This window comes from Rattus norvegicus, chromosome 4 (genome assembly GCF_036323735.1).
Source record: "Rattus norvegicus strain BN/NHsdMcwi chromosome 4, GRCr8, whole genome shotgun sequence".
NCBI lineage: Eukaryota > Metazoa > Chordata > Mammalia > Rodentia > Muridae > Rattus > Rattus norvegicus.
In genome coordinates, this window is record NC_086022.1 from 30,840,921 (window position 1) to 30,866,372 (window position 25,452).

The window sequence follows — 25,452 nt, forward strand, 5'->3', positions numbered from 1 at the left end:
TCAGGAACTACTGCTACTGCTACTGCTACTGCTACTACTGAACAGCTAAAGCCTACACAATGTAACAGATTGTGGACTGTTAGGTTGACTTAAACTAAGAAGCGATAGTTAGGACTATATTTGAGCATACTAACTGTGAGCTCTTTGAGTTATAAAACAAAGAATCCACAGAATCATTATACATGAATCTGTGGTGAAAAAGCAAATATCTTGGGCCAGCAAAAGGCTCACCGGATGAAGACACTTTGCTTCCAAGCCTGATGACTAAGTTTGTCCCTGGAACCTACTCAGCAGAAAGAGATCCAACTCGTAAAAGATCTCCTAAACGTACACAGGTGCTCTGCATTGTACATGCATGTGAGCAAGCACACACACACACACACACACACACACACACACACACGGGGGGGGGGCTATAAATGCTCACAAAACACATATACAATAAATGTAGTCATATATTTTTAAATATTTATTTAAAAAATTAATCTCTCCTGTTTGAAAAGTCCAAACTGGAACCAGCACTCTACTTGTCAGATTCCTGGTGACTCCGCCTGCACTGGCCTACCCACTTAATCTCTTCAGTTTAGCTTCATATCGTCTCTGACTCCAGGACAGCAGAGCAATGCTTGAGGTGCTCACGTCATATCCAGCATGTGCCAACTCTCTGATGCGAGTTTTTAAAGTATGTATGCTCAAGTCTAATACCCTTGAAGTTTCAAGTATTTGTGAAGTACTGATTTTCTCTTCTAAGAGGCAGTCTATTTTATCATTGAACTTTTTCTCTGACAAGAAGATCATATTCAGATAGCTTAGGACAAACTTCTGTACCTCCTCCTCAGTGCATCCGAGAGAGAGCAGCCTCTTTGATGTTTGTATAGTTTCTTTTGGTACAGTCCTTGGAAAGGTCTAAGATTCTGGCTCCTGGACCACATACCAGAAGCAGCAGGTCCTCTCTGACTAAGTTGAAAGTTGACTGTAAAAATTCAATGTTAATTTTCACACGTTTGGTACTCTGAATTAAGACGGAAGGATTTTTACTAATTACCTTCCAGACAAAAATTTGTGGGAACGTTGTGACGTAAGGATATGCTGGTTTCCTGCAAATATTCAACCATTTGTTTATTCAAATTCAGACTGTTGGAGAAGGTCCTGGGAGCACTGGTCAACAGTCGGCAGAGGCATTTATGAGTCAAGCCAACAGAGCAGAGGAACTTTATGTTATTCTCTAAGTTTAGGTTGTTATTAGACAGAAAGAAGGATTCAGGAGAACACTCCAAACTATTTACAATTTCAAGGTCTGATGCCATAATCTCTCTCCACAGATCCCACCGTTTTGAAAGACTTTCAGGAGTGCGTGTTATGGCTCGTGGATATCTTGATATGATGCTACCAATCACTTTGTCACTTGCTCTTTGAATAGAAGGAACATCTTCAGCTCCTGCTCATTCGTAAAACTCCAGGCTGTCCTCTGCCATGTCGAGATCAACTGGCATTGATGAGTAAGTCCCCATTTTCCAAAGACTCCCCGTCTTTACTGTCACATTCCACACTAAAGGGCCTGAATGAAATCGACTTGAGGAAAACTTCTGCTGAATATTGGGGCACCCACCTCTTAAATCAAAGAGAAAGGTCTTTCTCACACTCTATATCCAGGGTTGTTTCCCTTTGTGCTTTCTTTATTGCTTCTATTTCCATTTTTAATTCCTTCACCTGTTTGATTGTGTTTTCCTGGAATTCTTTCAGGGATTTTTGGGATTCCTCTCTGTAGGCTTCTACTTGTTCTCTAAGGGAGTTCTTTATGTCTTTCTTTAAGTCCTCCAGCATCATGATCAAATGTGATTTTGAAATTAGATCTTGGTTTTCTGGTGTGTTTGGATATTCAGTGTTTGCTTTGGTGGAAGAATTGACCTCCGATGATGCCATGTAGTCTTGGTTTCTCTTGCTTGGGTTCTTGCGCTTGCCTCTCGCCATCAGGTTTTCTCTGGTGTTACCTTGTTCTGCTATTTCTGACAGTGGGTAGACCGTCCTATAGGCCTGTGTGTCAGGAGTGCTGTAGACCTGTTTTCCTGTTTTCTTTCAGCCAGTTATGGGAACACAGTGTTCTGCTTTCGGGCCTGTAGTCTTTCCTGTCTACTGGTCTTCAGCTGTTCCTGTGGGCCTGTGTCCTGAGTCCACCAGGCAGGCCGCTTGGAGCAGAAAAGTTGGTCTTACCTGTGGTCCCCCGGCTCAAGTTGCTCATGGGAGGCTGCTTTTGAGCTCTCCGTGAGGGCGGCAACCACCTTTTCCAGGAGCCCCCGGGCACCAGGGTTCCAGATGGCCTTAGGTGTTTTCCTCTGGAGTCAGAAATGTGGGCAGAGTGTAGTCTCTTCTGGCTTTCCAGGTGTGTCTGCCCCTCTGAAGGTTTAGCTCTCCCTCCCACGGGATTTGGGTGCAGAGAACTGTTGACCGGGTCCCTTCAGGTCTGGGCGGTCCTTTCTCACACTCTAGATGGTTCTTGGTGCCATAATCATGGGATAGTCCAAAGCTTTTCAAATCCTGAGTAAGACAAATATAATGTTAACATATACTATTATGGGAATGCATATGTTAAATAACCAGTGACAAAGCTAGGATCCTGGAGAAAGCATCCGCCCCTCCAGCTCTCCTGGTGGTGCAGGCATCCCCGGCCTCACTGTTCCTGTGGATTCCTATGGACTTAAGGCTCCTCCTCTGTCACTACAGAGAAGCAGAACAGCACCATGCTGTCCCTAATTGTACTGCCCCTGTATTCTTCTTTTTATTGCACTATGCCTGCTTTGACTCCCCAGAATCAGTTCTCCCCTCCATCTCTTTTCATTTCTGGTTTCATTGGTTTCTGACATATTTGGTTTGTTCCTAATAAATGGCACTTTCATTACCCTTTGCCTTTCAACTTGCCAGATGTCTGAACTGACCCTGCCCACAAACACTAGATTGCTTCTGCCTACCTTAATCTCAAACTCTTAACTGTAGCCCTGGAAAATCTCACTTCAGATAGTTTAATTTACAGCTTTAATGTCTTTTGTATATTTATAATACCCTTTAAATGGATCACATTGATTATACATGTGTGTATATATGCATATATAATTATTTATATATTACACAAATCTCTGAAAAACAACTTACAACATCAATCTCTACCTTAGTTTACCAAACTGTTTCCTTGGTTGCAATGCAGTAACTGTAAACTCATTTCCATCTGCAAAATGATACAGTTCAGGGGATGGAGTGTAATTCAGAGGTAGATCAGTGGTACAGCATATATCCTTAGCATGCATAAGGACTTAAATTCGATCCTCAATGCCAGAAAGGAGGAAGAAGAATTAACTTTCTAATTCAAAGTTGTTAGATCTTAAACCTGGGACAAGAGTTTGCCAAGAACACAAGCTGTTCATTAAATATATCAGAGCTGACCTGGCTCTCAGGTTCTCCCATCATCCCTCAGTCCCTAACCTGTTACAGGGTCCTCCTGGCTAGCATATCCCACCCCTACCCTGAACTCTCCAGCCCAGAGACTGGGCTGCCCTTCCCCCAGCTATATATAATCTAGCCATAATGGCAACAGCAGTCCTTTTGGTCCTTTTTGCCCTTTGGCCTCTTGGCTGCTGCTCAAGGGTCCTCTCTCTTCCTGTCCCCTCCTCTTTCCTCACATGGCCCAACTCAGTCTGCCACTCATGTCCACTCTAGATTCTTCTAGATGCCTCTGGTTGTTCCCTCGTGTCTACAGTAACCCTTCTCCTCCACCAAACTCAGGAATGGCCAAGTGGTCCTTTTAAGTGGTTTTTTTTGTTGTTGTTGTTTTGTTTTGGTTTTTTAGCCAATGGTGTGGCCCCAGTAGAACAAGCATTCCTACAACAAACATAATCAAATGAATACAGGCAACACTAACTAAATTTAATGGCTGAGAGAGAGATGTTGTTGTAAAAATATATAAAATAAAACGGTAATGTTGGTCTTTTGCCCCGCTGGGTCTACACCTCGGTGCCCAAGATATCTGCTAGCTATCTTGGCGGAAACACATCCTAGCAGCACACTTTCTTACACTCAAACCCTCACATAAAAGAACACACAACACAACAATCTTTGACCCAATGGTAAGATATAATTGCCCACTTGAACATACAAAGCCTGGTACCATCCATCCCTTGAGAACATTAATAACAACCTGTAAATCCACAGAACAGAATCTTAACATCACCTGCCATCTTGTCCTGCCACGACTTCTCTCCTCTCTCCCTCCTGTCTCTTCCTCTCTCCCTAGTCTCCTCCTCTTCCTTCAAATTTCTCTCCTGCCCATCCTTCCTTCTCCTCCAATAACAGGCCCCCTTCTATCCTGTACCTGCCCCTCACCAGTACTTTACAAATTCAATGGGGAGGTGGATCTGGTGAAGTCATCTGAGTTCTGAGTCCTTGACTAGGCAGCTGTCCTTGGGGGAGTGGAACTGGCATCAAAATACAGTAACTTCAGGGCTAACCACAACATTTCACCCTTTTTGTCCAGTTAAAAAGCCTTCACTTATATATTGAGTACAATTATCATTCTACAATTTATAAAGCATTTGATATACTCAACACCCAGTCCACCACTACATCAGTTAAACAGAACATTCCATTCCATTCCAGCTTAAGAAAGGCTTAAAATTTACATCTTGGCTAGCTTGTATACTACTGGATAACTATCCAATGAAATATGTATATTTAGAGCTAAACAGCCTGATAGGCTATTAAAGTCTTCAACCCCGTCAGAAATCTGTGAATGACCAAATATCTATACACAAAGGAAGCCTAACACAGCTTCCAGAACTGAGTGGTTGTAGAGACAAATCTCCACTAGCACAGTCCCCTGTTAGCAACATGTGAGCACAAGTCTTCAGCCTTCTGGCCCAAAATCAACTGACAGACTCTTGAAATGCAGATTTTGAAGGGCTGATCACTCAGTCTTGGCAGAGTTTATCAGTCAACTATTCTGCATAATTTGTCCTTTTCTGGACAGTATTAGTCTGCAAATGAAACAGGCAGTTTTGTCTAGTGGCTGCCTAGCCACAAAATATTGCCTCACCTGGAGGTAGAGATGTTCACAATCTTCATTAACTCCACCAAAGGGTAACTGTTAGGAGCAGATATGTCTCAACAAAAGATAAATAACTTTAAATCTCAAATTTTGTGGATTTCTGACGTTTTTGAAAACCACCTATCTATATGAGACAATCTGGACTGTTGTCCCCATATCCTAAATTTTATCTTGAAAGTTCTCTCACAAAGTCAGTAATATGTTTGCTATTTGGCCATTAACTCACATGTGTAATCAACTCATAAGTTTGTAATGACATCAATAGAAGGACTGGCTCTAAACCTTGTATTTTTAATCTCTTTTAACCAATAAATTCTATATCAAAACAAAGATATGATTTTAGCTTAGTTAACAAATAAGATTACGACTCTATAACTCAATCTACCTAATTCCTCCCTGTTAAATTACAATCATTTCTAAATTTCTCATAAAAACAACTTTAGAATAACCACTTCCAGCCCCCCAAAGTCCAGGGAATTGGGGAGATGACTCCTCCATAACTTCTTCAAGCTATACAAGGGTGTTGAGATATCCTTAGGGGTAGGGGGTAGGAGAATGAAGCAAATGCTGTAGCAGGATGTGTCCTGACTGGACCCAGCTGAAAGTCCTTGAGAGTAGGAATCCAAGTAGGCACACTCTGTAAAACACAACTCTCAAGACAAAAGTTTAGAATCGAGATATCTTTTTGTTTGATTCTCCTGAATAAATTTTTTCAGGCGGTCTACCTCTATCAAATCTGATCAGTATGACTCTGTGATGTTTCCAGAGCCTAATCACATTTTTTAAAAGCACAAAGACAAAATCTTTCTCCCAAAATACCGTGTTCCTTAGTCTGTAACCAGAAAAGCTTGTATCCTGCACCCTCTCCCAGAGTAACAATATAACCATAAAACTCAAAGTCACACTCATCATGAAGACTGAACAATTTTTTTTAAAAAGGAAGTAAGCTAAACAATGTGCCTGAGAGGCTTTTGTACTCTACGATATCAGGAAATTAACCCAAAATTCCCGTGGAGCCCACTTTAAGAGAATCCGAGCTTCCTGCTGTGGTAAATATCAAAAGTAACCACAAACCCTCGCTAGCCGGCATCAACGAGCCATATGGCCTTCAGCGGTGTAATTCATAAAACAAACCAAATACCTTTTATCAATTCCAGTATCAATAAGCAACACATCAAACCAGAACTTTAGCCAAAAAATATCTCAATCTGTTAAGCTCTCTACCCGGAGCCACAGATTTTTCTTTAACCTTAATAACTTCTACAATATATGCCTGCATTCACTCTCCCTGGTGTTACAGACATTTCATCACAACTCTCTACTTGGAGGTAGTGACTAATTTTCCCTATCTAAATTCTGAACCATGGATGAAAATCCCAACCTGATTCAGGTAATCTCTTTACTCTCTTCTTTCTAAAATTAAACTCAATCACCTTTTAATAATACCTGTAATTAAGAAGTAGCTTGTCTAACTAGGATTTCAACCCAAAATTCCCGGGGAGCCCACGTTAAAAAGAATATGAGTATCCTGAAAGACTTTCTAAACAACTTTCTTTAAAAAGCAGCTTTTAATCTCTAACTCTCTGATCTGCCATTACTTCTCACACAGCAGAGGACCTACAGACTTCCAGCTCAGGTGGCTTCCCCATTTCTTTGTTTGAATTCCCGTGCTTAAGATATCACATGACTTAACATGGCGCCGGCCTCCTCTTACTTAGAAAATAAAAACTTTCTCTCAACTCTCAGGATTACAAGTGGATTCTTGCTCATCACCTTGGCTCGCCATCTGTTGTTGTAAAAATATATAAAATAAAACGGTAATGTTGGTCTTTTGCCCCGCTGGGTCTACACCTCGGTGCCCAAGATATCTGCTAGCTATCTTGGCAGAAACACATCCTAGCTGAACACTTTCTTACACTCAAACCCTCACATAAAAGAACACACAACACAACAATCTTTGACCCAATTGGTAAGATATAATTGCCCACTTGAACATACAAAGCCTGGTACCATCCATCCCTTGAGAACATTAATAACAACCTGTAAATACACAGAACAGAATCTTAACATCACCTGCCATCTTGTCCTGCCACTACTCTCTCCTCTCTCCCTCCTGTCTCTTCCTCTCTCCCTAGTCTCCTCCTCTTCCTTCAAATTTCTCTCCTGCCCATCCTTCCTTCTCCTCCAATAACAGGCCCCCTTCTATCCTGTACCTGCCCCTCACCAGTACTTTACAAATTCAATGGAGAGGTGGTTCTGGTGAAGTCATCTGAGTTCTGAGTCCTTGACTAGGCAGCTGTCCTTGGGGGAGTGGAATTAGCATCAAAATACAGTAACTTCAGGGCTAACCACAACAGAGAGAGACTGAGAGAGAACACAAAGTTGAATAGTTATGGAATGGGATGTGCATCTAGGAGAAGTTAAGGGAGTGGTTATGAATTTGATCAAAATACACTGTATTAAATTCTCAAGTAATTAATAAAAATATACGTACTAAAAAGAGAAAGAAAGAAAGAAAGAAAGAAAGAAAGGAAGGAAGGAAGAAAGAAAGAAAGAAAGCTCTAGCTTGCACAATTCAACCTTTTCCCTTCCAGATGCTCATGAGTGACCTCTGCTGCATAACAGGCCAGAACACTACCACATTATAATCAGCCAAGTTTCATAACAAGCTTTATAAATAAGCATGCAAAATTATCCAATACGGTGTAAGGAGAGAACACAGTATAAACTCTCAACTGTACTAGTCTTATTCTGTGAGGATTTCTATTTTATAACGTATACATCATTGAATAATAAATCTAAAATCAGTCACTAATGTCACATATATTAAGCCTATCAGCTTGGAGATTACTACCCAAGACAGTGCATTCTCTTCAGATGATTAGCACCATGGTAAATGATAACCATGCCACAGAGTATTCAAGAGAAATTCCAATACCGATGAACCAAAATGAGCCAAAGGTTTGCTCCAGGACAGGTGTGTGTGTGTGTGTGTGTGTGTGTGTGTGTGTGTGTGTGTGTGTGTATGTAACTATTACAATTTCTGCTAGATCTATCACAAGTAAATTTTGTTTTTCTTGATATAACTTATCCTCCAAATAAATATTTTCTAAATGAATCAACGCATACCAAAGTGAACTGAGTATCTATGCAGTCCCCCAAATAGCCCTCCTCTGATTGATATCATTAGTGATAAGCACCCATGAGGATTTTTTCTCTTCCTCACAAACTCAACTTCACTCAAAACAGTAACACAGCAATCTTGTGCTGACCATCCTCACCAATTCTGGTCTCATTGTCCTTGCTGTCTTTTTATTACTTTTAATTGACATAATAAATAATAGAACATCTATCCACCTATCTATATCTTCCCAAAGTCCATGTCACACGCATGCAAGTATATATATATATATATATATATATATATATATATATATATACATATATATATATATACATATATATATATATTTCATTAGAAACATGTCCTACTGTTTTTCCTCATAATTCTCACACTTCCTTTCTCAGTAGACCCTTCCTCCCCACAGTACTTACTACTTTCATATCAAACTCAAACTCACGCATGAGCACACTCACAGGTGCGCTACAACATGCACGTTTCTGAATCAAATCATCTCTTCTTTCAGAAAAGGTCATTTTCTTGAATCCAAGCTGTATTTGCAAGTAATTGTATAAATACAATGCCCTTTTAAAAACAGCTTGTTGAGCTGAATTTGTAAACTCTGGCAAGTTAACTAGCCCAAGACAATTTTTTAAAAAAGGAAATCTCAAACAATTGCCTTCAATCTTCCTCTAAAATAAACCGTTTTCTTAAGGAACGTTAAATTTAGCGAATGCCATCAACATCTGGTGATTGTTATTAGTAAGGTTGAAGGAGAAAGACTTCTGTCCCTCTCTGTCCCGCAGTTGATAAGTGAACAACAGGCTTTTAAAGAAAACACAATCATTGCATTGGGGTGCCACAATCAGCTAATTTTTGATGCAGCATTTAAGGGGAGAGGTTCGTTCGGTGTGTTTGTTTGTTTTTAAGAAGTACATTTCTGCATCGGATATGTCATTAAGAAGAGAGACTTTGGATATCTCCCTGAAAAGGCAGGGACCAGACGATTCAACCACCATACTTCTAATCTGGAAAAGAAAAAGGCAAAAATATCGCCAGTGTAGTAGAGAATAAAGAGATCCAGGCTAGACACCTCCACATCATTTTTGTGAGATGCACAACCTCTAGCAAACTAAAGATCTGTTAGTCAGAATGAAAACATAAGGGCAACAAAAGACCTTTATCCACCGACTGGGAGCGGGAGGTGGGGTAGGGAATCACAAACGTTTCACATACATTATTTCCTAATAATGCTGTATATATACAACAACCTAAGTTGGGGGCGCTATCCCTAAAGTTACAAATTCTGACACAATGCCGAGTGCCTTTGCGGTATGAATAGTAGACAGCTTGAGTCTAAACTCAAAACCACCGTAATTCCACATCGAAGCCTCTCCCCTCCAGGGAAATTCTGCAATGGCCTTTAGCAGTAGCACTGTCTGGCAGACACATGCAACCCGCTTACAAACACTACAGCGGCTCCCCAACCCCAGCCTGAACCCAACCTTGTATTTGCTTCCCGTGCAAAGCTCGCGGTCCACGCCGTTTACTTCCGCCTCTGGACGCCAAGGGGGGGGGGGGATAGAAAGGCGGAAGTAATGACTCACTTCCGGCCTCTGGCCGGGCGCAGGGACAACGTCATTGACTCTGCGCGGCGAGCTTAAATCCTAGCTAGTCTGACCGCAGGCGCCCAGCAGGGGGCGGCGAGACACTGCTGAGGATGCGGAGACTCCTCTGTGGAGCTCATTCGGGACCACAGGGCACAGCCAACGTTTTCTGCAGGCTGGGACTGACACTCTTGTCTGTATCAGGGAACAGGTTCGGTTTTGATCTCAGTCTTTCTCTGGTTGTTTTCTAGACCATTTTTTCCCCCAAGTACTTTTGCATTTTTCTGTTTGGTTTAGTATTTGTAAGAATAAAGATTTCAATTTGAGAATTTAAGTTATTAATAATCAGTTTACCCAGAAAGTGAAACTGCTGGTCACAGTTTATTCCTAGCCTATGTGTATTTATCCAGTAGCTATTTATTGACCCTGTAGGTTCCAGGCCACGTACAAGTTCACCAGTATCAGAAAAGCAAGACTGACAATCTCTGCTTTCTGGACCATAACTCCTGTAGTCTCACTTCTGTCTGAGTATTCTCTCCTCAGCATGCCCCACGGATTTTCTTTTATGAACACCAGGAGGTGGCTTAAGTCCCCATGAACGTGATGTCAATGAGGAAAAGGTATAGCTGAGATTTTGGAGAGTTTGGGAGACAAGAAGATGAAGAGTAGGTAGTTAAAGATGAGGAGCAAAGAAGAGGAAAAGAGAACTGGGAGCAGTATGGAAGACTTTCCCAAGATGCCGTTCTGGGTTCTCATCCTCCTTTACTTTATTAAAATGATGATTAAGCCAACTTTGTATCAAAGTTGTGCTGCTATGCAAATATCTTTTACCATTTCCATATTAAAAGGATGGTGTGGCATGCGATGATGCTTGTGACTTTAAATGACCACTCTTGGGCTAATATATACAAAGAACTCGAGGAGTTAGACCGCAGAGAATCAAATAACCCTATTAAAAATGGGGAACAGAGCTAAACAAAGAATTCTCAAGTGAGGAATATCGAATGGCTGAGAAGCACCTAAGGAAATGTTCAACATCCTTAGTCATCAGGGAAATGCAAATCAAAACAACCCGGAGGATCCACCTCACACCAGTCAGAATGGCTAAGAACAGAAACTCAGGTGACAGCAGATGCTGGCGAGGATGTGGAGAAAGAGGAACACTCCTCCATTGTTGGTGGGATTGCAGACTGGTACAACCATTGTGGAAATCAGTCTGGAGGTTACTCAAAAAATTGGACATAGTATTACCTGCGGACCCAGCTATACCACTCCTGGCCATATACCCAAATGATGCTCCAACATATAACAAGGACGCATGCTCCACTATGTTCATAGCAGCCTTATTTATTATAGCCAGAAGCTGGAAAGTACCCAGATGTCTCTCAACAGAGGAATGGATACAGAAATGTGGTACATCTACACAATGGTATACTACTCAGCTATTTTAAAAAATGACTTCATGAAATTCATAGGCAAATGGGTGGAACTAGAAAATATCATCCTGAGTGAGGTAACCCAATCTCTCTCTCTCTCTCTCTCTCTCTCTCTCTCTCTCTCTCTCTCTCTCTCACACACACACACACACACACACACACACACACACACACACACACACACAATCAGCACATGGCATGCACTCAGTGATAAGTGGATATTAGCCCAAAAGCATGAATTACCCAATCCACAGACCACATGAAGCTCAAGAAGGGCGACGAAAGTGCAGATGCTTCAGTCCTTGTTAGAAGCAGAGAACAAAAATACTCATAGGAAGAAATACAGAGACAAAGTTTGGAGCAGAAACTCAAGGAAAGGTCATCCAGAGCCTGCCCACCTGGGGATCAATCCCATATACATACAGCTACCAAACCCAGACAATATTACTGATGCCAAGAAGTGCTTGCTGTCAGGCGCCTGATATAGCTGACTTCTGAGAGGCTCTGCCAGAGCATGGCAATTACAGAGACAATTGCTTGCAGCCAACAATTGAACTGAGAACAGGGTCCCCATTGTAGGAGTTAGAGAAAGTGTTGAAGGAGCTGAAGGGGCTTACAGCCCCACAAGAACAACACCAATCAACCAGAGCTCCCATGGACTAAACCACCATCCAAAGAGTACACATGGACAGACCCATGGCTCCAGCTGCATAGGGAGCAGAGGATGGCCTTGTTGGGCACCAATGGGAGGAGAAGCCCTTGGTCCTGCCAAGGCCTGAACCCAGAGTGTAGCAGAATGTCAGGGTGGGCAGGCAGGAAGTGGTGGGCAGATGGGTAGGGGAACACCCTCATAGAAGAAGGGGGAGGGGGAAGGGGTAGGAGGATTATGGACAGGAAACTGGGAAATGTAAATGTAAATAATGAAATGAAATGTAAATAAAAATCTACTAAAGAAATAAAAATAAATGACCTCACTTGAGAGGAGGTGAGTAAGTAGTTTACAATGAGAAAAATCCCTCCCTCAATTTAGACTTAAAACACTTGGGAATTAGATTCAATGTGTAGTTCAAATGCCACATCTATGCTATCTTCAGAATTGTCCCTGTCATCTTTTTTTTTTTTATTAACTTGAGTAATTCTTATTTACATTTCCAATGTTATTCCCTTTCCCGGTTTCTGGGCCAACATCCCCCTAACCCTCCCCCTCTCCTTCTTTATGAATGTTCCCCTCCCCATCCTTCCCCCATTACCACCCTCCCCCCAACAATCACGTTCACTGGGGGGTTCAGTCTTGCCAGGACCAAGGGCTTCCCCTTCCACTGGTGCTCTTACTAGGCTATTCATTGCTACCTATGAGATCAGAGTCCAGGGTCAGTCCATGTATATAGCCTTTGGGTAGTGGCTTAGTCCCTGGAAGCTCTGGTTGCTTGGCATTGTTGTTCATATGGGGTCTCAAGCCCCTTCAAGCTCTTCCAGTCCTTTCTCTGATTCCTTCAACGGGGGTCCTATTCTCAGTTCAGTGGTTTGCTGCTGGCATTCGCATCTGTATTTGTGGTATTCTGGCTGTGTCTCTCAGGAGAGATCTACATCCAGGCTCCTGTCGGCCTGCACTTCTTTGCTTCATCCATCTTGTCTAATTGGGTGGCTGTATATGTATCAGTCACATGTGGGGCAGGCTCTGAATGGGTGTTCCTCCTGCCTCTGTTTTAATCTTTGCCTCTCTATTCCCTGCCAAGGGTATTCTTCTTCCCCTTTTAAAGAAGGAGTGAAGCTTTCACATTTTGATCATCCGTCTTGAGTTTCATCTAGGGTACTGTACATCTAGGGTAATTCAAGCATTTGGACTAATTGCCACTTATCAATGAGTGCATAACATGTGTGTTTTTCTGTGATTGGGTTACCTCACTCAGGATGATATTGTCCAGTTCCAACCATTTGCCTATGAATTTCACGAAGTCATTATTTTTGATAGCTGAGTAATATTCCATTGTGTAGATGTACCACATTTCCTGTATCCATTCCTCTGTTGAAGGGCATCTGGGTTCTTTCCAGCTTCTGGCTACTATAAATAAGGCTGCTATGAACATAGTGGAGCATGTGTCTTTTTTATATGTTGGGGCATCCTTTGGGTATATGCCCAAGAGAGGTATAGCTGGGTCCTCAGGTAGTTCAATGTCCAATTTTCTGAGGAACCTCCAGACTGATTTCCAGAATGGTTGTACCAGTCTCCAACCCCATCAACAATGGAGGAGTGTTCCTCTTTCTCCACATCCTCGCCAGCATTTGCTGTCACCTGAGTATTTGATCTTAGCCATTCTCACTGGTGTGCGGTGAAATCTCAGGGTTGTTTTGATTTGCATTTCCCTTATGACTAAAGATGTTGAACATTTCCTTAGGTGTTTCTCAGCCATTCGGCATTCCTCAGCTGTGAATTCTTTGTTTAGCTCTGTTCCCCATTTTTAATAGGGTTATTTGTCTCCCTGCGGTCTAACTTCTTGAGTTCTTTGCATATTTTGATTATAAGGCCTCTATCTGTTGTAGGATTGGTAAAGATCTTTTCCCAGTCTGTTGGTTGCCATTTTGTCCTAACCCCAGTGTCTTTTGCCTTATAGAATCTTTGCAGTTTTATGACATCCCATTTGTCCATTCTTGATCTTAGAGCATAAGCCGTTGCTGTTTTGTTCAGGAAATTTTTTCCAGTGCCCATATGTGCCAGATGCTGCCCCAGTTTTTCTTCTATTAATTTGAGTGTATCTGGTTTGATGTGGAGGTCCTTGACCCACTTGGACTTAAGCTTTGTACAGGGTGATAAGCATGGATCGATCTGCACTCTTCTACATGTTGTCCTCCAGTTGAACCAGCACCATTTGCTGAAAATGCTATCTTTTTTCCATTGGATGGTTTTGGCTACTTTGTCAAAAATCAAGTGACCATAGCTGTGTGGGTTCATTTCTGGGTCTTCAATTCTATTCCATTGGTCTATCTGTCTGTCTCTGTATCAATACCATGCAGTTTTTATCACTATTGCTCTGTAATACTGCTTGAGTTCAGGGATAGTGATTCCCCCTGACTTCCTTTTATTGTTGAGGATAGTTTTAGCTATCCTGGGTTTTTTGTTATTCCAGATGAATTTGCAAATTGTTCTGTCTAACTCTTTGAAGAATTGGATTGGTATTTTGATGGGGATTACATTGAATCTGTAGATCGCTTTTGGTAAAATGGCCATTTTTACTATATTAATCCTGCCAATCCATGAGCATGGGGGATCTTTCCATCTTCTGAGGTATTCGATTTCTTTCTTCAGCGGCTCGAAGTTCTTATCATACAGATCTTTTACTTGCTTGGTTAAAGTCACACCAAGGTACTTTATATTATTTGGGACTATTATGAAGGGTGTCGTTTCCCTAAATTCTTTCTCGGCTTGTTTATCTTTTGTGTAGAGGAAGGCTACTGATTTATTTGAGTTAATTTTATACCCAGCCACTTTGCTGAAGTTGTTTATCAGCTTTAGTAGTTCTCTGGGGAAACTTTTGGGATCACTTAAATATACTATCATATCATCTGCAAATAGTGATATTTTGACTTCTTCTTTTCCGATCTGTATCCCCTTGATCTCCTTTTGTTGTCTGATTGCTCTGGCTAGAACTTCAAGAACTATATTGAATAAGTAGGGAGAGAGTGGGCAGCCTTGTCTAGTCCCTGATTTTAATGGGATTGCTTCAAGTTTCTCTCCATTTAGTTTAATGTTAGCAACTGGTTTGCTGTATATGGCTTTTACTACGTTTATGTATGGGCCTTGAATTCCTATTCTTTCCAGGACTTTTATCATGAAGGGGTGTTGAATTTTGTCAAAAGCTTTCTCAGCATCTAATGAAATGATCATGTGGTTCTGTTCTTTCAGTTTGTTTATATAATGGATCACGTTGATAGTTTTCTGTATATTAAACCATCCCTGCATGCCTGGCATGAAGCCTACTTGACCATGGTGGATGATTGTTTTGATGTGCTCTTGGATTCGGTTTGCCAGAATTTTATTGAGTATCTTTGCGTCGATATTCATAAGGGAAATTGGTCTAAAGTTCTCTTTCTTTGTTGGGTCTTTGTGTGGGTTAGGTATAAGAGTAATTGTGGCTTCATAGAAGGAATTCGGTAGGGCTCCATCTGTTTCAATTTTGTGGGATAGTTTGGATAGTATTGGTATGAAGTCTTCTCTGAAGGTCTGATAGAATTCTGCACTAAACCCGTCTGGACCTGGGCTCGTTTTCGTTGGGAGACTTTTAATGACTGCTTCTATTTCCTTAGGAGTTATGGGGTTGTTTAACTGGTTTATCTGTTTCTGATTTAACTTCAGTACCTTGTATCTGTCTAGGAAATTGTCCATTTCCTGCAGATTTTCAAGTTTTGTTGAATATAGGCTTTTGTAATAAGGTCTGATGATTTTTTTGAATTTCCTCTGATTCTGTAGTTATGTCTCCCTTTTCATTTCTGATTTTGTTAATTTGGACACACTCTCTGTATCCTCTCGTTAGTCTGGCTAAGGGTTTATCTATCTTGTTGATTTTCTCAAAGAACCAACTTTTGGTTCTGTTGATTCTTTCTATGGTCCTTTTTGTTTCTACTTGGTTGATTTCAGCTCTGAATTTGACTATTTCCTGCATTCTACTCCTCCTCGGTGTATTTGCTTCTTTTTTTTCTAGGGCTTTTTGGTGTGCTGTCAAGCTGGTGACATATGCTCTTTCCCGTTTCTTTCTGTAGGCACTCAGAGCTATGAGTTTTCCTCTTAGCACAGCTTCCATTGTGTCCCATAAGTTTGGGTATGTTGTACCTTCATTTTCATTAAATTCTAAGAAGTCTTTAATTTCTTTCTTTAGTTCTTCCTTGACCAGGTTATCGTTGAGTAGAGCAGTGTTCAACTTCCACGTATATGTGGGTGTTCTTCCCTTATTGTTATTGTTATAGGCCGCCGTGGTCTGATAGCACACATGGGATTATTTCTATCTTTCTGTACCTGTTGAGGCCCGTTTTTTGACCAATTATATGGTCAATTTTGGAGAAAGTACCGTGAGGAGCTGAGAAGAATGTATATCCTTTTGCTTTAGGATAGAATATTCTATAAATATCTGTTAAGTCCATTTGGCTCATGACTTCTCTTAGTCTGTCTACGTTTCTGTTTAATTTCTGTTTCCATGATCTGTCCATTGATGAGAGTGGGGTGTTGAAATCTCCTACTCTTATTGTGTGAGGTGCAATGTGTGTTTTGAGCTTTAGTAAGGTTTCTTTTACGTATGTAGGTGCCCTTGTATTTGGGGCATAGATATTTAGGATTGAGAGTTCATCTTGGTGGATTTTTCCTTTGATGATTATGAGGTGTCCTTCCTTATCTTTTTTGATGACTTTTAGTGAAAATTGATTTTATTTGATATTAGAATGGCTACTCCAGCTTGCTTCTTCCGACCATTTGCTTGGAAAATTGTTTTCCAGCCTTTCACTCTGAGGTAGTGTCTGTCTTTGTCTCTGAGGTGTGTTTCCTGTAGGCAGCAGAATGCAGGGTCCTCATTGAGTATCCAGTTTGTTAATCTATGTCTTTTTATTGGGGAGTTGAGGCCATTGATGTTGAGAGATATTAAGGAATAGTGATTATTGCTTCCTATTATATTCATATTTGGATGTGAGGTTATCTTTGTGTGCTTTTCTTCTCTTTGTTTTGTTGCCAAGATGATTAGTTTCTTGCTTTTTCTAGGGTGTAGCTTGCCTCCTTATGTTGGGCTTTACCATTTATTATCCTTTGTAGCGCTGGATTTGTAGAAAGATATTGTGTAAATTTGGTTTTGTCATGGAATATCTTGGTTTCTCCATCTATGTTAATTGAGAGTTTTGCAAGATACAGTAACCTGGGCTGGCATTTGTGTTCTCTTAGGGTCTGTATGACATCTGTCCAGGATCTTCTGGCTTTCATAGTCTCTGGTGAAAAGTCTGGTGTGATTCTGATAGGTCTGCCTTTATATGTTACTTGACCTTTTTCCCTTACTGCTTTTAATATTCTTTCTTTATTTTGTGCGTTTGGTGTTTTGACTATTATGTGACGGGAGGAGTTTCTTTTCTGGTCCAATCTATTTGGAGTTCTGTAGGCTTCTTGTATGCTTATGAGTATCTCTTTCTTTAGGTTAGGGAAGTTTTGTTCTATGATTTTGTTGAAGATATTTACTGGTCCTTTGAGCTGGAAGTCTTCACTCTCTTCTATACTTATTATCCTTAGGTTTGATCTTCTCATTGAGTCCTGGATTTCCTGTATGTTTTGGAACAGTAGCTTTTTCTGCTTTACATTATCTTTGACAGTTGAGGCGATGATTTCTATGGAATCTTCTGCTCCTGAGATTCTCTCTTCCATCTCTTGTATTCTGTTGGTGATGGTTGTATCTACGGTTCCTTGTCTCTTCCTTTGGTTTTCTATATCCAGGGTTGTTTCCATGTGTTCTTTCTTGATTGCTTCTATTTCCATTTTTAATTCCTTCAACTGTTTGATTGTGTTTTCCTGGAATTCTTTCAGGGATTTTTGTGATTCCTCTCTGTAGGCTTCTACTTGTTTATTTATGTTTTCCTGTGTTTCGCTAAGGGAGTTCTTCACGTCTTTCTTGAAGTCCTCCAGCATCATGCTCAAATATGATTTTGAATCTAGATCTTGCTTTTCTGGTGAGTTTGGATATTCAGTGTTTGCTTTGGTGGGAGAATTGGGCTGCGATGATGCCATGTAGTCTTGGTTTCTGTTGCTTGGGTTCCTGTGCTTGCCTCTCGCCATCAGATTATCTTTAGTGTTACTTTGTTCTGCTATTTCTGACAGTGGCTAGACTGTCCTATAAGCCTGTGGTGTGTCAGGAGTGCTGTAGACCTGTTTTCCTGTTTTCTTTCAGCCAGTTATGGGGAAAGAGTGTTCTGCTTTCGGGAGTGTAGTTTTTCCTATCTACAAGTCTTCAGCTGTTCCTGTGGGCCTGTGTCTTGAGTTCACCAGGCAGGTCGCTTGCAGCAGAAAAGTTGGTCTTACCTGTGGTCCTGAGGCTCAAGTTTGCTCGTGGGGTGTTGCTTATGAGCTCTCCACGGCGGCAGCAACCAGGAGGACCTGCGCCACCCTTTCCGGGAGCCCGAGAGCACCAGGGTCCCAGATGGCATTTGGTGTTTTCCTCTGGAGTCAGAGATGTGGGCAGAGTGTAGTCTCTTCTGGTTTCCCAGGCGTGTCTGCCTCTCTGAAGGTTTAGCTCTCCCTCCCACGGGATTTGGGTGCAGAGAACTATTTATCTGGTCCGTCCCTTCAGGTTCCAGCGGTGTCTCAGACGCAGGGGACCTGCTGCTCCTGTCGCTTCAGTCCTTCATATAAGAGGGAATAAAAATATTCACAGGAGGAAATACAGAAACAAAGTTTGGAGCAAAGACTGAGGGAATGACCATTCAGATCCTGCCCCACCTGGGGATCCAGAATATGAATACAGCCACCAAACCTGGACAATATTGATGAAGCCAAGAAGTGCATGCTGATAGGAGTCTGATATAGCTGTCTCTTGAGATGCTCAGTCAGAGTATGATTAATACTCGCAGCCACCAATTGATCTGAGAACCGGGCCCCTATTGGAGGAGTTAGGGAAAGGATTGAAGGAGCTGAAGAGGCTCACAACCCCATAAGAACAACAATATCAACCAACCAGAGCTCCCAGGGAGTAAACTACTACCTACAGTGTACACATGGACAGACCTATGGCTCCAGCTGCGTGTGTAGCAGAGGATGGCCTTATTGGACACCAATTGGAGGAGAAGCCCTTGGTCCTGCCAAGGCTGGATACCCCCTCCCCAGTGTAGGGGAATGTCAGGGCAGGAAGTATGGTAGTTGGGGAGGGAAAACACCCTCATAGAAGAAGGTGGTCAGGGGATGGGATAGGGAGCTTTTAGATGGGAAACAGGGAAAGGGAATAACATTTGAAATGTAAATAAAAACAAATACCCAATTAAAAAAAGAAACAAAAGAAAAGAAAATCTTACATACGGACTGGGAAAGCGGCTCAGTGGGTAAAGTGTTTGTTAGATACGTGTGAGGATTACCGATGTCCAGCACCATTACACTGACAATGTATTGATTTTCTTTCCTTTATGTATTTTCCATGTCTGTCCGCCTTGTGCAGGTATACAATGCATCGTGACCATATTCATCACCTCACCCTGTCTCCCTCCCCACTCTCACTGTTCTCATCCTTGCTCCCAGTCTCCCTCCCTACACCAGGATGAGTAGAAACAAGGTGGAATTCCCTAGACAAGCCTAGAGAATAATAGAGAATGTGTGGTGACTTCCTGAACCCAGGCTAGGCCTCCTGGGAGGCCAGGTCTAATCACCAACCACTGTGGGTCAATGTTCTCAGGTTTCAAATTTACCTAAAAACAGCCCATGATAGTGTATGGTGGAGATAGACGATCGTCACACGTTTCTAAAACTACATTTAAAACATTTATTAATTTCGTTCCATTTCCTTGCTGTAATGACTAAAGCAGCAATAGGCATTGGACTGTATGTGTATAGGCATGGAGTCCTCTGGGTGTGCCAGGAAAGAACTGACTGGAGCCTATTAGTCCCATTTTAACTTCTTGAGGAATCTCCAACCTGATTTCCATAATCGCTTTCTTAGTTTTCATTCCCATCTGTAGTGAGTAAGGGATCCTGTTGCTTTAAAGAGAACAGATACATAATATTCTAGTTGTTCATCAACGGATGAGTGGATAGTGAACATATATAAAGTCAAAGTTTCTTCAATGTGGAAGAAAATGAAATCACAAAGTTTGTAGGAAAATAGATGTATACAGATCTATGTGTAAACAAGTATGTGTACATGTAATTGAAACATTTAGAAAGGAAAACAGAAGAGTGACGTCAGAGGATGGAGAAGAATGGAAGGGAGATAAATTCATAAAAGAGGATTTGAAGTTAACTGCTTTTCTAGTTTTAACTACCAGGATTTTTTCTTTTTATGGCAGATAAGCACTAAAAATGCGCCTGAAAACGAAAGTTAAAGCCCTAAGTGAGGCTGCAGTTCAGAATTTAACACTAGAGAAGCTCCCTGAGATGCAGTGTATAAAGCCCTAAGTGAGGCTGCAGTTTCAGAATTTAACACTAGAGGAGCTCACTGAGGTGCAGTGTATAAAGCCCTACGTGAGGCTGCAGTCTCAGAATTGAACACTAGAGGAGCTCACTGAGGTACAGGGTTTGGAATGAGCCAGCGTTTGCTTCCAGGGCTTCATTACTTAGCTTCATGATGTCTGCATTTGTGAGTTCATCGCAATTAAACAACTTTTATAATGCAATTCCTAAGAATACTGTTGAATACCGTGGTACAGAATTGATACTTAACATACATGTTCAACACCTTTTAAGTTAAATTTGGCAAGAAAATTGATTATATGTATTTTCTCCATGTAACATTATTTCACGAAGGACCAGAGAATTATATGCCTCCATGTTAACAAGTGTTTTCTCCAGGACTGAGATTATGAAGATTTTCATGTGTCTATTTTTCTGTATTTTTCCAATTTCTGTATTCATGTTGTTATTTTGAATTCAGGAAAAAAATGTTATTTTTACACATAAAAAGCTATCAAAGCTACCTTTGAACTCTTGCAGGCTCCTAACGCCCTCAACTATGATGCTGTGTCAGAGTGTGGTGATCCCCTAAATACAAATGATCTGCAAAGGACAATGCTTTGACTTAGGTTTCCACGCGTATGATGATACAAAAGTGAGACACATTCAGCAGGAACCAGGTCCGGAAGTCTGAATCGCGATCTTTTCCCAGGCTAACAATGTGGGCCATGCAATGCCCAGCAGCAGCAGCAGCCCCAGACCGCAGTCGGCCACGTGATCACTCGGCTTCACATCCGGTGAAGCCATGGGTCCACTAGGTTAGGTGAACTATTTGCATTTTTAACTTACTATATCATTTTGGGGCAATAACTCAAGTGTAAGTCAGAGGGCATCTGCATCACACTGGGAAAGGAAAGGGGTGTGTGTCAAGGGAATTTAAATGTCCCAGTTGATGAAGCCATCACTGAGTCATTCCTTGCTGGATGACTCTAGGAAGAAAATAAAGGAGCCGGGGAGCACATGGCACCATTGACCTAAGAAGCTGCTAATTCCAGCTTAAAGAGCACAGGAGTGTGAGCGGATAGAACCTTCTAGGCCGATGACTGTTCTGTTCCAGTCCACTGACAAACCTTCACTTGTGGGGGAGAGTGTAAACCAATGGTCAACCCACTGAGAGTACGCAGCAGGCCCGGAAGACACGGCACAACTTCATCACAGCCTCTGGCTCTCTGTAGGCCGTGTGTTGAGCATGGGGTGCTTTCTTTGCAAGGCAGATGCTTCACTCTTAGTTCCAACTCGGCCATTACTCTCACGTGTCAATCCTCCTGTGGAGGGTTGTTTAGTAACCACCCAGAGTTAAATATGACAGTCATCAAAGCCACTCTTAGAAATGGCATGGAAAAACGCAAAAGCACATGGATTGTTACTTTTTATGTCTTCAGAATAATCGAGAGATCAAATTTGTTTTATAATTGGCCTACTTTATAAATAACATTTATTTTCACAACAAAATTTGATTCCCTCACTTCATATGTAACAACTGGAATCTTTATTTTTTTAGATAGAACCTCTTTGAGGAGTAAAAGATTAATTAAGGATCAGATTACCTGGGGCTAGAGATGGCTCAGCGGTTAAGAGCACTGGCTGCTCTTCCAGAGGTCCTGAGTTCAATTCCCAGCAACCACATGGTGATTCACAACCATCTGTAAAGGGATCTGATGCCCTCTTCTGGCGTGTCTGAAGACAGCGGCAGTGTGCTCATATACATTAAATAAATAAATCTTAAAAACAAAAAAAAAAAAAAGGATCAGATTACCTGCCATAATTCAAGAAAACATCAGTCCATGTCGAGTTTTGTATATAGGCACACAATAAATGCCATAATCATATGGCATATTTAGTTTTAAATGTCCAAGTTAAATAAGGATGGACATTGTGGAATTTGTACCTAAATAAGCACAAAGACAGTGCTGTGTATCTTTAAAATTTCTAATTTAATCAAAATATACTGACATTATCTCCTCTCCCACTCCTCTGTAGCTCCTCCCATGCTTAGTCCTCAAATTTATGGCCTCCTTTTCTTTAATTATTATTGTTACATATGTATGTGAGTGATCCTTTACTACAGCATACCGAGTCTATTTAGTGTTACTTGCATGTATGTTTTCAGAGCTGACCTCTTGGCATTGAATAACCAATAATTAGGGGCTCATCCCTGGGGAAGACTAATTCTCTGTCAGCAGTCAGTAACTACCCATAGCTCTTGCTTCAGGGGTGAGGTCCTGTGGCCACTCCCCCCATCCATGTTGGCATGTCAACAAGCCTTGTCATTGCTTGGGACTTGTTTAGGGCAGCTATTTTATTGAGATTCCGTGGGCATAGCTTCTTTGTCATATCTGGAAGACAATGGTGTGTATTTTGAGACCTTAAGAAGGCATAGCAGGTATTTTAAAGTCAAGATGAAAAAATGTAAAAAAAAAAATCCTAAATTATATCATTTCAGAACTGTACAGTGAAGAAATGGTATTTGGGTGAGGGAGAGATGGCTTAGCCATTATGAGTACTGGCTGCTCTTCCAGAGATTCAGAGTTCAATTTCCAGCAAACACATGGTGACTCAGAACCATCTATAATGTGATCTGATGCCCTCTTGTGGCAAGCAAGTGTACATGTTCTCATATACATAAATTTAATTAATTAAGAAACAGTATTTGTTAAAAAGCAACAAGCAGGTATTAAACTAAAGAAAAGAATTAATTTCCTTTCCTCCAGCCTGAGGGTGACAGAACCTATAGATGAAACAACCGTCTTCGTATCTATGGACTATGGAAAGTTCCTTCAGTTTGAATCATCAGCCAGACTTGCAGGTATCTATCTGCCTTTGGAAAATGTATGACCAAACTGTTGTCTACAGTTCCCCCTACAGCTCTTCAAGTTCTATACACAAGTAATCACGGGATGATTAGGACATAATTTTCATTTTTTATCAGTCTATACTTTATCAGTGATCCATAATTTCTATAATTAACTTTGTTACCCATGGCTCACACATTAAAGCGAACTTCAAATTCAGTGAAGTGTATCACGTGACACTCAGCTGATAAGCTCAAACGGTGTATGCTGTGTGCATGTGAAGTGTAGGCATAGGGCTTCCATCAAAATAGCAGGCCCTTGGAAGAGGCGAGCTACACACATACAGTTCCAATTGGGATGAGCTAGCCCTGTGTGCATGATTCAGTGGGAGGCACTCGAGTTAATATTCATATGGTAATGTGACACAGCAGGGAAGCAAAGAGGGGAATGTCCCCAACCAGGGGTTCATAGAAAAAGAACCAAGAATGTGGTCTCATTTCATTTACTAACTCAAGAAACACTGGTCCAGCACAAGATCGAGGTCCTCTTGAAAGCCCGTGTTTTCTACGGGCAGAAAGGGGAAAGTCTAACTGTCCACCTCCTGGACTAGGGAGGGCAAAGCAGGCCTGCATTGCTCACTTGGTAAATTCCAGCCACTGATCCTAGTGAGTGCAGAAAGCTCTTCGCTATGAAAATGAAACCCTAGGTGTGCTGTCCCTGCTGTCTTCTCCGCAGCTTCTTCCACCGGGGGTCACAACCCCACATGGGGGTCGCACATGAATACTGTGTAAATTTTGGAAACAACAAAAAAGTAATACAAAATCAAATATATAACGAATTCTGGCAGTGCTCACCTGAGTAACAACTGCGCTTCAGGGACTTGGTCCTGAGGGCACGCAGTGTTCACTATGCAAGTCGAGTTCCGTCGTACAATATACGTCATCGTACAGTGATCACCATTGGCCGATGATGCCTCAGCTGAACACTACTGTATGTTATGAACTGCAGTGCTTCGATGTCCATAAGGCTTTCTGCTCTTATGAAAATATAACAGTTACAGCTTTTGGTATTTTCCAGTTGTTCTTCTTCAGCAAGCATCACATTAGTGGACCTTTGGGACTCTTTTCTTAGAATGCTTGATTTTTAAAAACGCTGAGTTCCTGACTTGGGTTTCAGGCTTTAAAAGTCCTTAAATTAATTTTAGCTTACGAATGGGGCAGAATTTCTAGCAACGTCTACAATGGCTTTACACATCCTTTTGTTGTTTTATTTACAGCATTGACAATTAGAAAATCAACACGTCAATCGAGCCTAAACAGCACTGAATATGCTCTGGGTTCTTCAGCTCCAAACAGCCAAGATCTAATTGTGTACAAGTAATCAGGTATATTCACAGTATGCAAACTTGCTTCCAATCATCAATAATTGGGAAATTTGTATGCATCACAAAGAATTCTTTCAAGATAAAGTTTTGTGACTATTAGCAAATGTTTCATTTATATGCTTATTTTATATACATATACAGGGTTATGTAAAAATTTCTCAAGTGAAGAAGGGTTTAAGTAGAGAAAGATTCTGAAGCCCTGGTCTAACTTATGTCACAGTGACTTGAGTACAGGTTGTTAACAGTCAGGTGAGGGCACAGGTTTAAGCAGTACTCTTGAGTGCTCCATTTAAAATAAAAGTAAACTCTGGGATATGAATATGCATCTGTCAATATTTGTTTTGATTGCACTCAAACCCTATTATTTAAATGTTAAACTTGCCTGACAGTCAGTATCCGTTCATCCCCCAACCATGTCTTTAAAACCCCAATGGTTGCATAATATACTCTGCCCATCCTATATAATCTTAGGCCCTTAAAACTACTGTTGCTATACCATCTCTGCTAGCCCAGGCACAATCTCCAGAGAACAGGAATGTTCTCTTGTGGTGCTACAGGGCAGAGGTTGGATACTGGTCTCCCAGGGCTAACGGGAGAATGCTGCTGTGTCCTTTCCACTTTGTAGAGGTCACCTACATCCCTTACCTGTGGCTCTTCCTCATAGAAGGCAGAAATAGCAGACAAGTCTCTCTTATACCGCATCCCTCTCACCTCTTATACTTCCTGCTTCCATTTTTAATGACTGTATGATTGTGGGTGGCCCACAAAACAATTCAAGATAATCTCCCCTTCTTAAGACATTTAAAATAAACTTTTTTGAGACAGATTCTCAAGACTGTGAACCTGGC

The 25,452-nt window shown here is 41.3% G+C and overlaps 1 pseudogene; it reads right to left on the minus strand.

The window, feature by feature from the left end:
- Nucleotides 1-446: 446 nt before the first annotated feature.
- Nucleotides 447-25,306, minus strand: Mterf1-ps1 (mitochondrial transcription termination factor 1, pseudogene 1; annotated as a pseudogene).
- Nucleotides 25,307-25,452: the final 146 nt, after the last annotated feature.